Source organism: Microtus pennsylvanicus, chromosome 3 (assembly GCF_037038515.1).
Source record: "Microtus pennsylvanicus isolate mMicPen1 chromosome 3, mMicPen1.hap1, whole genome shotgun sequence".
Taxonomy (NCBI): domain Eukaryota; kingdom Metazoa; phylum Chordata; class Mammalia; order Rodentia; family Cricetidae; genus Microtus; species Microtus pennsylvanicus.
In genome coordinates, this window is record NC_134581.1 from 87651616 (window position 1) to 87661124 (window position 9509).

Genomic DNA, 9509 nt, shown 5'->3' on the forward strand with positions numbered 1-9509 from the left:
CAGCAGGAGCGAGCTACTCCCTTCCGACAGTTGCCAGCGTATTATCTTCCTATTGTCTGCGCTTATCGCTCAGCTCTCCCAACATCTGTTTCTATTTATCTCCCCCCCCCCCATCCTGAACCGGTTGAAGGTAGGCACTATGCCTTTTTTTTTCACTTTGCATGACAGAAACTCAAATGTTTTTAAATCCGTGACTGAGTGGGTGGCAGGGCCGGTGGGTGGGTAAACAATTCTCTACCTAAGAATGAAAGAGATGGGTCAGATGCGATTGCACCTGTTTTATAAATTGGAGGCTCTGCATAGACCAGGTCTGGATAAAAACCACCTGAAATGAGTGTGCCCCGTGTCCATCTCTAAGCAAAATCTGTTTCGCTCTGGTCATATCACTATTTCAAGTCACCTTATGGAAGAAACTTGTTCTCAGGGTCCTATGCAAGCAACCGCACCTCCGCACTTAGCCTTTCTTCCCTCTCAGACTCTACCTCACTAGAATTCAAGCTCCCCAGAGCAGAACTTAATCTCTCCCTGGGTTCCTGCAGTCTTGCCACGTGACCGACATGCAAATAAATGCTGCGGATTAGAGAAAACCTGCACACAGCCTTTGGTTCGTGTTAATCCCTTTTAGATATGGAGGAAGTCTAGACCACCCTGCCCGCTGCCCAGTTAGAGTTGGCCCTATGGCTTCCTCCTTTCCCTTTGCTTCTCTGCCTTTTTCATCCTGGAGTTTAGGGAGCAGGTAAGCTCTCGGTAGAGGAAACCAGCCAACAGTTTGGCCTATGGAAATGTCTCGTATCCAATGTACTCCTTGAAAACTAGCTTTCCCATTGACTCCCAGAGAGTTTTTGTCTTTGTAAAGTATGTGGCCTTTTCTACTTCCACCTGGTCCAGGAGCCTTGGAACCCTGCCAGGACCTGCAAGCCCACACCCCTTCTCACCCAGGTCCAGTGACAGTGATACATAAAGCCAAGAGATTAGCAGGCAACAGAGGTGAGTGGGGGCAAAGGAAGAGAAGAATGGGGACTCTGAACAGATAAGCCTTGGTCAGGGCTGAATCCACTTCACACGACTCTGTCCTGCCTGATTCCATCAGAGGGCAATGAGACATCAGTCAAGGGCTTTTCATTTAAATGATCTGCCCGTAAAGGAAACGTATGCCTTTAAACAAATGTCCTAATAAACCACACGTGATTATTTTTTTCTACATCCCAGGCATAATGGTATGCACGTAACGATTCTGGCGCTCAAAAGAGGGAGAGAGGAACATGAGTTCATGGCCATCCTGGGCTACAGAGTGAACTAATATTTCAAAGCAAATAAAAAAAAACTCTCCAAATGGCTAACATGATAGCATGCATTTATTGCAAATGTTTTTAAAAACCCTCATATTCTGAAATCACTCTTCTTTAACATATTTTAAATTCACAATAGAAAAATCTTAAAATTGGTGACTTTTTAAAAAAGATATTTTTCTGAATGCTGGACTATTTTGCCATTTCTGAATGCTAAATACTTTGACTTTTGAAAACCAGAATTTAAAAGATGTCTTTTGTTCTCATTATGTATGTGTAGACATCAATTGCCGTTTTTATGTTTGTTTGGTGAGGTGCCTCTTTTGAACTGTTCTGTGTTATTTTATAGTTGGTTTTGTTGTTTTCTTCATCAACAAATAAGCTCCTAAATGTAGGAAGAGTAACTCAGAAAAGCCTCAAGTGGTAAAACAAACAAACTGGGTCTGTTTGTATAATTCAGACTGGCCAGGAGCTCCCTATGCAGCCCAGGCTAGCCAATATTGACAAGAAAAAGAAGTCTTATACATGTTCAAAGTGGTGTAATTTTTTTCCTGAATATTCTCCATGTTTGGCTAGTTGGATGAAAACAGAGGTCTGACTATGCCATATAAACATGTCCTGAGCTCTGTGGTCACCCTGATTGTCCTCTTATAAGTGACACTAAAATGGAAAAGAGTATGGTACTCCACCACCCTCTCTCCTAGAGTCCAGAGTCGCCTGAAAGAGAGACCATGCCAATCATGGAACCTGCTTGCTGACTCAGTGAAGGAATGTGCCAGAACATACCCAGAAGGACACAGATCTCTTAGGACAAAACTTTGTCATTATGTGTTATGGAAGGTGTCCACTTTTAACAGTAAACTTGGGTTTCCTAAATGCAACAGAGAAAGGAATGATCATATGAATACAATCAATGGATAGTTTAAAATGTTGTCTACAACCAATGCTATGTTTGTCTCCAATCTACCTAATGTACCACACTATTTTGTCTGTCTTCCTCCATCATATCCCAGTTCCCACACATGGCCCATGGCATTTCTCCAGTCTGTTTGGAAGGTATCTTCTTCTTCTGCTAGTGTAGCAAAGCAACAAAGGCCGGTTCTGAAAATGCTTTAAGAGAGCTCATATTAAATAATGGAGCATCTTTACCATGCTCCTAGGAAACATTGCTGTAAAGCAGCAGTTTCTTAACCTGTGGGTTAGGAACCCTTTAAAGAGTCAGATGACCTTTGCGCAGGGGTCAACTAAGACCATCAAAAAACACAGATATTTACATTATGATTCACAATAGTAGCAAAATGATAGTTATGAAGTAGCAACAAAAATACGTTCATGGTTGGGGGTACCACAAGTTGAGGAGCTGTGTTAAAGGGTGGCAGCCTTAGGAAAGCTGGGACCACTGAGAGACAGACTGAATGTGAATGAATGGTTAGAACTGAGGGCAGTCGTTCTGCCTCACTAAGACAGAAGGAGCCTCACTCTCTTCAGTACGGACCGCGGGCTCCCAATGTAAGTATCCTTTAAACAGTGGCACTGGCCCATAAAGGCCATGTTCTGACTTCTGCATGCTGCCCGCTCCGTCAGCAGTCAATCTCTCCTTCACAATGTTCTGAGGCAGCAACAATGACCGCGTAATCAACGTATCTTCTTCTCTCCAGCTTCACTGGCAACTGTCCCTAGCCCCTTCTTAAATAAAATAACGCATGCCCACCTCTTATTCTTCTGCCTCTGAAATTTCTAATTAAGCCTAGGATTGTCAAGTCTTAAATGAATGTGTATGACCAATCCTCCTTACGATACTAAAATGAGCTCATGCCATTATGACTTTATAAGAATATAGTCTTTCGCTCTTCCTAGGGACATAGGTCACTGATGTTTTCTAGAGAGGGCTAAAAGGTGGCTCAAGGGAGCTGGAGAGATATCTCGGTGGTTAAGAGTTAATACACCTGTCACAGAGGACCTGTGTCCAGTTCCTAGCACCTATTTTGGGCACCTCACAACCTCCTGCCTTTCATCCCCAAGGCGTCTGAGACCCTCCACTGTCCTCTGCAGGCATAAATATATAATTTAAAAAGAAAGTATCTTTAACAGTGGTTTTACTCTAGTACATTATAGAGCTAGGAAATAAGGATTCCTAGCTTCATAGATGATTTTGCCTTTCATCCTGGAAAGAAAAAGCCCTTAGCCATCATGCTGTCAGAATGAACAGTCAAGAACAGACACAAAGGTTCTGCTGAGCTCTGATTGCCTCCAAACTCAACTAGGACAGTGACAACTGTCGTCGCTGAGACACATCAGAAACTGACAATCTACTCCTTCTAGTCTCGCAGATAGAGCATGTCATAAGGAAACTGGCCTCGGCGGTAAGAAAAGTGCACTGATGATACTGTTCTTCCATCCCATAAAGGACCCTGAAGAGCAACAATCGAACACAATAGGCCTTCAGACGCACTGCAGCACCGTGACCAAGTTAGGGGCTGGCAGCTGATTAAACTAAGATCGTTTTAGACTTCAAACATGGAAACCAAAAAGAGGAATGAATCTAGAAGAATAATGTTAAACCCTTCTTCTTCTCAACAAGGGATGTCTTAGAGGTCAGGGTCAAACAGATCCTTGGCCAAGCCAAACCCAAAGAAGAATTATAAGACAAAATGTCAACTCTTACCCAATGCTTGCTGCTAAAGAAATTCTTCAAGATCCTGGAATCTTAAGTAATTTCTTTTCAACCTGGCCTGCATTTGCAATCTAGAATTTAAATCGGGTTCTTGCTCATCCTCAGAAGATCCCAACAAACAAGAGAGGTCATAAATAGGAAGAGTGGGGGAACAACAGGGGACTGGGTAGTTTTAAAACGGAATTGAAGGACACCAGCTGACATGCATCTCTCAAATCTGGCAAGCAACTTCTTGGAGTATGTCTAATTGTGATTTGCATGGTGGGGTTTTATTTGTTTTATTGCCCAAATTCTAAGGTTCCAATTTCCCAGTGTAATGCGAAACAGCTCGCTGGCGCTCTATGGCTAAGAGCGGTTTCGCAGAGCCAGTGAATTTTGGACTCGGAAAGAAAAATGAATCAAATCATCTCATTTCAAGAAACTAAGGCCAGAGAACTGAGGTGTCAAGAGCTTTGGAGCTACAGACTGTGGGTGGACTTGGCTCTCCTTCCCGCGTGTGCCGTCATGACAGGATTTCCTAACCTAACCATCTGAGTTTCTTCAACTATAAAATGAAAATAAGAATACAACCCTTTGGGTTGCTGAGGAGGGGTATACAAAAGGAAAATATTTAGCTGCATCCTTATAATACTTAAAATGGCCAATAAATTATTTTATTGCTATGTCATCAGCAGTACCTGGCATTTACTGTTCGTAAGAAAGATGAGTTTTAGTATAATTATTATGTTAGTACTATTTTTACAGATTGAGGTAGCAGAGGGTACTGATTTAAAAAGTAGATGTAGTTGTGCATATCTTTAATCCCAGGATGCAGAGGCAGGCAGATCTCTGTGAGTTTCAGGCAAGCCACTGAGGCCTTGTTTGGGGGAAAAAAAGGAAGGCAAGAAAGAAAGAGGGGGGAGTAGAGACCTAGAACCCCATGATCTAAATCTAAATAGATTAAATGACATTTAAGTCATTCAAAAACTTAATCCCATTTAGGATCACAGACTGAATATCCTTAGTCAAGAATTTTTTTTTAATTTATTTATTTATTAAAGATTTCTGTCTCTTCCCCGCCACCGCCTCCCATTTCCCTCCCCCTCCCCCAATTAAGTCTCCCCCCAGCCCGAAAAGCAATCAGGGTTCCCTGTCCTGTGCAGGAGGAAGGAGCTATAGTTTCCCCGGAGTGCTAGGCACAGGGCACCATTGTTATGTATACACCCAAGACGCAAGCACATTCTTACAGCTCAATAGAGCTTGTGGAAAGACTGTAGCTGCTGTCACACAAACACACAAACCAGGAACTACTGCAGCTGCTTCCTGAGTTGAGTGTGTGTGTGTGTGTGTGTGTGTGTGTGTGTGTGTGTGTGTGTAGTAACACTTATACTAACTAGTTATCAACACAGGGTAGCTCTTGGCTGCTCTGGAAAGCATTGCCAAGGTTCCTGTTTCTCTGGATTTCCATTTTTGTAGCTGTCATTGCTTTTGAGACCGGGGAACCTAAACTATGAAGCGCACGTGAACTGAATCGCACAGTTCTGGTTACAAAGCTGCTCCAGGCTCTACCACAACTGTGTGAGGATGATGCTACGGGTCTCAGGACCTCACTCGGCAGCACTGCAGGACTCACCTGAGTACCCTTTGGAGCATGTCTACTAAGACGGGTACTTAGGAAGTAGAGTCACCTGGGAAATAGAAGCAAAGACATCTGCTGAGAGTAAGCACAAGGCTGCACACCATAGGTGCAAGACACACCTGGCCAGAAAGAGATGTACATGAGAAGGGCTGAGTCTCCTCGCCAAAGGATGGCCAAGGCTTCTGTCTTGCCCAAGAAACAGGCTAGTTCTTCAGCCTCTGATAACCTCAAGAAACTGAAGCCCACAGGATCCTTTAAGTGATTCCAGGACAGGGGATATAGGAATATCTTCCTATAGGGGACCAAAATGGCAACAGACCCCTCCACAGTAACAGGGGTCCTTTAAAGACCCAGAGGCACCAAAAGATGATTTTGAAGACTGACTTGTCCTGATTGTTAAGACTCAAAGACTTTTAAAAACTCTTTGAGCTGGTTTTACAAACTTTCCTGCTTCTAGTTTTTTTTTTTTTTAAAAAAAAAAAAACAAACCAACAAAAGAGAAAATCTTATTTCCCCATGAAGGGTAAACTCCTGGTTGGCACTGAAAATTCTCTGCCTTACTTCCACCAAGAAATGATGGCCCAGCTTCCCCTGGAGATTTAGGAACCACACCTACACCATGGGGCCATTAAATTCACCATTTTCTGCTATAAGGAGGAAATAAAATGATCTCAAACATTCTTCCCTGTCCCCCACTCTGCTCGAGACCCTGTTTTCTTTGGTGTCACTAGAATTCAGAAAATATTCATAGACTGTATCACACCATTTAAAATTGTATTGTCTTTTATTTTCAACTTTTTCCAGCAAAATATTGCTTTCTAAAATAAATTATATAAAATTGGAAGTATGTACATAGATATATTCTGCAGTCCTCTCTAAACAAGGCAGGGCACAAAGCAGAAGCAGGGTGCAGTGACCACGCTGGGATGGATGGCTCACTCAGGCATTCCAGACATGCAGTTTTCTCCAGAGTCAGTGTCTTCTCAGCAAGGGGTAATTAATTTACAAATTCATCTTTGGAAAATAGGCCTGATCCCCAATACCCTCCCAGATACCTTGCAAAACCCTGGCGGCTTTTGTGTATCACGGAGTTTCTGCTTCCTGTGATTGGAGACCCAGCCCTGGGTTCTTATTTCCTTGATTCTGATCTGGTTCCATCATGAGCTCACCCTGGTGATTTAAAGGAAGAGGCCCGTGTAGAGCACCTCAAATCCAATTGCACCCCGCTAGGTGAACAAAAGCTCCTCCAATGAAGGAGTTCTTAAAAAGGAGTCCTGTGAAGCTACAGTCTCAGTAGAGTTAAGGAGGCCAAGGAGGATCTCACACAGGAGTTTCCCCGGGATTAAAGAAACAACTGTCAGTTTAAATGCCATTAAATTGCTGCTTCAAATATTAGTGTCACTCATATATTAAATGCTTTAAAATTCCCATGAAGCAGAAAGAGGAAGGGAAGAAGGAAGGGACAGAAAGGGCGGACAAAGGAAGGGAGGGAGCAAGCCCCAACTTTTGGCATATACCCATCTCTTCTGCTACTTGATGTGAGACACTGAGGAATTAAAATAGGCAATTAGAAAAGGATCCTTGCCAGAGACTGTGTGTCTGTTCACCAAGAAATAAAGTTACAAGACCCACACCTAAAAAGAAGACAGGAAAATCACAAGGGTATTGGTGTGGAGACGGATTCCCTAAGGAAAGGAAGAAGGCGATGAGGTTGACTACAATTCTTTATAGAAATGTATGAAACTGTCAATTACTTAAAAAAAAATTTCATCAGATTCAGCAGAACCATAGTTAAGGGTGAGAAATTTGCCCACACACTGAGGCTATCTGTGATCACAGGCAGAAATCTGTGCCCAGGACCTGTCCCCATCACATCTGATTCCCTTGGCCCAGCCTTCCCCTTGGAACCTGTACCCACATACCCAGTGTTTTCCAATATTTCATCAGACTACTCTGACCCTGTTGGCTCTTTTATTTTTCAAAGATCTATACTCCTTACTTATAGACTGCCCTCTCCTCCGTGATAAACGCTGCTGCCTCGCATAGGATCCAAGCACTTACCCGCTTAACTCCTACCAAATTTCAGCTCTGACCCTCCTGGTCTTTGAACTCTAACACTCTTAGGAATTTGAATAGGCAATTGGAAGTGTAAGCTTAGAGGAGACTCCAAGGTCACCCTGCCAGGTGCTAGGGGATTGTCCCAGTCTGCTCTAGCCCTCCCTGGCACCTCTGGCAACTAGCACCTGGGTGTAAGGTGCCCTGTGAAGCGAAGAGCCCCTTGGTAATCAGACACGCGTGCGTCTAGAGTCTCCAGCAGCAGATCCAAGACAGAAAAAGCAGCGTGGCTGCTGCCTGAAGTTTGTTATTTCACTACTGATGGGTAAGTATAGAAGCTGTGGAAAAGTGGTGCGTTTCTGCGAATATTAATATTAATAGCTACAATAGTTAACACATGAAAAGACCTTTTCATCTTCAAAGCACTTCTTGCGAATTAACCCCTTACAGCCCTCTCTGGCCTGGGTTCTGGGAACAGCAGGTAATAGAGGAATAGAAGCCACCCAGCCCGCCCTGCATGATCCGGAGCCTGCCAAACCAAAGGGGTTTCTCACTAGATTAAAAAGGTGCTGAAGTAATCCAGACCCCAGTTGATGAAAGAGTTAAAAGTGTCAGTAATTTTACAAATCAAACGGAGTGGCCAGAGGTACGTTTCGGGATCTGAATTTCCTGTTGTTTCCCACCCAGTTCCATGCAGTGATACAAAATCAGAAGGAAAACAGCTTTGGGATGAAAACCAAAGGGGGGGGGGAGTTTTACAATGGAATCATGATCTAACGCCACCCAGCATCTTTGGACAGTCCCCTTGCAGCAAAGTCTGCTTTAAAAGGTTATAGCAGATATTATTAGAGTAACAAGAAGACACTTAGAACGTGGAATTGCTGTCCCAACTCCAGCCTCCCTCGGTAGTTGGGGCCCAAACCCTCAGTGCAAGGAAGAAGACCCCTCTAACCTGCAGACACCCCCACAACTACCGACCTACAGGGTCTGCAAGAATTGTTGGGCTTTTGCAGGACGTAAGTCACAAGGTAGAAGAAACGACCCAATAGGCTGGCTTGCCTTCAGAAGGTCCTAAAGGAGAGCGATTTACACCCCCCCCCCCCGTGAAAGTCATTCATTAAATCGCTGAAAAGGGGGAGGGGGCAGGAAAGGCAAAACAGTAGACTTTCACCAAGAAGGAAAAAAGAAAAACACATTTCTAAGTGCAGTTTTATTTCTCCGGAAGGGTCTGCAAAGGACATTCACGTTTGTGAAGTGTCATTTGCAAGGATTTACAACATGAGTGGTTTTGCCTTTGGGGGCGGAGGTGACAAAAGTCTTGATTTTGAGCTTGTCTAATGAGGTTAGGAAGTAATTTTGAAAAATATTGTTAAACAATGGAGTAGGTAAATAGGGAAAGAGGTGTTTTAGGAAAGGAAAAGAAACCTGTTGTTTCTTAAAACTTTCCCAATTTACCCTTTAATTCATAAAATATAGGGGAGGAGAGGAAAAATGGGATGAAAGTTTTCAACCGAAACTCAGCCCTCACTTACGACTTTGCCAGAGAGATGGGCGAGGAATGAAGCGAGCTTCTCCGAAGGTCCGCGGGCTCTTTCCAGCTACTACCTGCGGGAATCCTCCGCTCCGGGCTAAAGAGGATGCAGAGACCATAAAGCTCCTAATAGAGCTGCCTCCTGAAACAGGAGGTGTGGTCAAGCAAGAGAAGCAGAAGAGGCGGTCTCCAGGCAGCCTTTGGCACTAGGGCAGCAGTCAAAAGCCCAGCAAATAGTGTCGCTGTCTGTGGCAGCACCAAATCACCCCGGATTGTTTTTATCCTTCAAGTGATACCTCAAATAAATATAACTGAGCCAGGGGCAGAGTTGGGAGGAAGGTA

The 9509-nt window shown here is 43.8% G+C and overlaps 1 protein-coding gene across 1 annotated transcript in view; it reads right to left on the reverse strand.

The window, feature by feature from the left end:
- Ets1 (ETS proto-oncogene 1, transcription factor) overlaps nucleotides 1-9277 on the reverse strand; it is a 122853-nt gene extending 113576 nt beyond the window's left edge. Inside the window, exon 1 of the mRNA XM_075966418.1 lies at nucleotides 9169-9277. The gene's annotated coding sequence lies outside the window, so the exon portion shown is untranslated. The remainder of the gene's footprint in view (nucleotides 1-9168) is intronic.
- Nucleotides 9278-9509: the final 232 nt, after the last annotated feature.